Genomic DNA, 4,261 nt, shown 5'->3' on the forward strand with positions numbered 1-4,261 from the left:
CGTGATATGGACCTCGAACCACGAAGGGAAGCTCAAGTACGGCCTTTTGAATGGCCGTCAGATGAATTTATGGTCCATGCAAGCTTCAAGGATGAATTTGATGCGTATGTGCATAATGCTGATCTTGAGGACTTCGTATCAGATAAGTGCCGAAAATACTATTACCTCACTGATTTCTTTGTGCGGAGGTTTGAATTTTCATCTAACGCAACACTCATACTATTATATTCGACCTCTATGATAAATCATATACCATGGACCTTGAAGATTTTAATACTGCTTGCAAAATTTCATAGTGGGGCATCTTTAGTGAACCTCACAAATCTGAATATAATGATTTCCTTGCTAGCATCACTGTGGGAGAAACTAGAAATATCACGCAAGCTACCAAAGAGAGCATTCATTTTCCTGCCATGCATTACTTTGCTCTCTTTATAGGTAGATGCATTAACAGTAAGCACGAGCATAGCCACATTTGCATCCCGGATCTTAGTGTCCTCAAGAGTGCAGTATTAGGTGATAAGCAATATAACTTGGGGGCCATTGTTGTGTGGAGGTTACATCTTAATGCTAAAGATGGAGATTTATTTGGTGGGATTTATGCAATTCGTTTAGCTGATTATCTTGGTGTATCCATAAGAGAAAATGATATTGAGTTGCCACCCGCTTTTCTAGATTATAATGCTATGGTCCACTACCAGTTTCTTGAGAGGAATGATCAGTCCCTCCAATACCGACTAATCTTTGACAGACGGCATGCTGTCATTATTACCATGCCTGCTCCTGCCTTCTTTAACTTTCAGGCAAATGGGAGGTATGTTATAACCATAGAGGAGGCAAACGAGTATGAGAGATCAGCGGAGGCCGCTCGTGTCCAGGAAGCAGCTCGTCAGGCGGTAGCTGCCACAGCACAGTCCAACCCCAACTATGATGTCGGATATCATCTGGGCCGGTGTTGGCCTTAGACCTACTTAGGCCAAAAGCCTAAGCTTGGGGGAGTATGTATTTCTCACCGACATTACATTCATATTTACACACTCATTCTAGTTGTCGGTGTTCATAGTTTTTCATTGTACTATCCATGCTAGTTTATTTTCTTTTCTTGCTTTCTTCGTGTGTGTTTGAAAAACTTTGAGAAAAACCAAAAAAAATAGTTGTAGCTTCTAGCTAGTTTACTTTCCATGCTCGTAGTAGTAGTATTAATAAGAAAACCCAAAAAGATTTCTCGTTCTTCTTTTGCTTGTTGGGAGCTTTCCCATGCAAATAGTTTTTCTCATTCTTTGAAATTATTTTCTTTTCTTTGGGGGTCGAGAGGAGAAGACCACGATGAAAATGATGAGTGGCTCTCATATACATTATTGTTGATCTAACAAAGAGCCTATATTACCTTGTCTTCTCCTTTGAATAAATATTTGCAGATTCTAGCTTAATGCAATGCACGTGCACTATTATTATTATCCACACCGTTCGGTCATGCAAGTGAAAGGCAATAATGACGATATATGATGAAATGATTGAGATGAGGAAAAGCTGGTATGAACTCGACCTATCTTGTTTTTGTAAATATGATTAGTTCATCGTTCCTGATTTAGCCTATTATGAATGAAACATGTTTGCAATGACCATTAGAGATTATAGTTACTCATGCCATGCTTAATTAGCTAGGAGTTTATAATGGTTTACCTTGCGTATAAACATGCTATTAAAATGGTTGTGATGTAGTATGATAGGATGGTATCCTCCTTTGAATGATTCAAGTGACTTGGCTTGGCACATGTTCGCGCATGTAGTTGAAACAAAATCAACATAGCCTCCACGATATTTATGTTCATGGTGATTTATATCCTACTCGTGCTTGCACTCATTGTTGGTTAATCCTAATGCAAGTTTATGACTGTGTCGCTCTCTAGTTGGTCGCTTCCCAGTCTCTTTCTAGCCTTCACTTGTACTAAGCGAGAATATTGCTTGTGCATCCACTTCCATAAACCCCAAAGTTGTTCCATATGAGTCCACCATGCCAACATATATGTGGTATTTACCTGTCGTTCCAAGAAAATTTGCATGTGCCAAACTCTAACCCTTCAAATGAAATTCTGTTTTGTATGCTCGAATCGCTCATGTATCAACTAGGGTTGTTTATATCTTCCATGCTAGGTGGGTCATTCTCACGATGAGTGGACTCCACTCATCATTCACGAGAAAATGGCCGGTAACCGGGATGCCCAGTCCCATGCTCAAATCAAATCAAAATAATTGCAAACAAAACTCCCCCAGGATTGTTGTTAGTTGGACGGTACCCATTGTTTTGGACCAGCCGTGAAATGTGCTTGTTGGTGATGGGGGAGTATAAACTTTACCATTCTGTTTGGGAACCGCCTATAACGTATGTAGCATGGAAGATACCGAGATCTCTTGGTTGTTATGTTGATAATGAAAGTATACTGCTCAAAATATTATTTATCTTTGTTTCAAAAGCTCGAGCTCTGGCACCTCTGCAAATCCCTGCTTCCCTCTGCGAAGGGCCTATCTATTTAATTTTATGTTGAGTCATCATCCTCTTATAAAAAGCACCACTTTCATTTGTATGCATTGTTATTAATTGATACTGAGTATGACTGTGACTGGATCTCTTTTGCCATGAATTACAATGTCTAGTCAGTCCTTGATCTTTAGGGGTGCTCTGCATTTATCTTTTGCGGTCTTAGAAAGGGCTAGCGAGATACCGTCTTGTTATATCATATCATGATTGTTTTGAGAAAGTGTTGTCATCCGAGATTTATTATTATTACTCGCTAGTTGATTATGCCATTGATATGAGTAAATGTGAGACCTAAAGGTTATTGTGAATATGGCTAGTTCATGATCTTTGCTGAAAACTTGAATGTTGGCTTTACATATTTGCAACAACAAGATCAAACAGAGTTTGTAAAATTTTTTCTTTATCTCTTTCAGTTCGTCAACAGAATTGCTTGAGGACAAGCAATGGGTTAAGCTTGGGGGAGTTGATACATCTCCAACGTATCTACTTTTCCAAACTCTTTTGCCATTGTTTTGGACTCTAATTTGCATAATTTGGATGGAACTAACCCGGACTGATGCAGTTTTCAGCAGAATTGCCATGGTGTTATTTTTGTGCAGAAATAAAAGTTCTTGAAATGACCTGAAACTTCATGGAGACACTTTTTGGAATTAATAAAAAATATTGACGAAAGAATCAACCAAAGGGGGACCACGCCTGGCCATGAGGGTGGGGGCGCGCCCTACCCTCCTCGGCATGCCCTCCTACCTCGTGGCCCCCTGGACCTCCACCAACCTCAACTCCAACTCCATATATTCACGTTCGGGGAGAAAAAAACAGAGAGAAGGATTCATCGCGTTTTATGATATGGAGCCGCCGCCAAGCCCTGTTCTTCCTCGGGAGGGCAGATCTGGAGTCCGTTCGGGGCTCCGGAGAGGGGAATATGTCGCCATCGTCATCATCAACTATCCTCCATCACCAATTTCATGATGCTCATCGCCATGCATGAGTAATCACATCATGGGCTTGCTGGACGGTGATGGGTTGGATGAGATTTACCATGTAATCGAGTTAGTTTTGTTAGGGTTTGATCCCTAGTATCCATTATGTTCTAAGATTGATGTTGCTATGACTTTGCTATGCTTAATGCTTATCACTAGGGCCTGAGTGCCATGATTTCAGATCTGAACCTATTATGTTTTCATGAATATATGAGTGTTCTTGATCTTATCTTGCAAGTTATAGTTACCTACTACGTGTTATGATCCGGCACCCTATGTTATAACTGTTGCATGATGAATGCCATCTGACATAATTATCCATCGTTGATCCATTGCCTACGAGCTCGTTTCCTATTGATCTTTGCAAGTTACTTTTTCGTTGCCACTGTTACGATTGCTACAAAACTGCTACTGTTACTTTTGCCACTGTTACTGTTACTTCCATACTACTTTGCTACTAAATACTTTGCTGCAGATATTAAGTCTTTCACGTGTGGTTGAATTAACAACTTAGCTGCTAATACTTGAGAATATTCTTTGGCTCCCTTGTGTCGAATCAATAAATTTGGGTTGAATACTCTACCCTTGAAAACCGTTGCAACCCCCTATACTTGTGGGTTATCACCAGCCCACGCCCGCGGCCGCGTCCCCCTAGCTCGCCGCTCCTCCCCCTTCCAGCCCGCGTCACGCCTCCCACCCTTGCCACGTCCCGCCCCCCCCTCGCCGCTGCCGCCCAGCCCGC

Source organism: Triticum dicoccoides, chromosome 5B (genome assembly GCF_002162155.2).
Source record: "Triticum dicoccoides isolate Atlit2015 ecotype Zavitan chromosome 5B, WEW_v2.0, whole genome shotgun sequence".
NCBI classification, from domain to species: Eukaryota; Viridiplantae; Streptophyta; class Magnoliopsida; order Poales; family Poaceae; genus Triticum; species Triticum dicoccoides.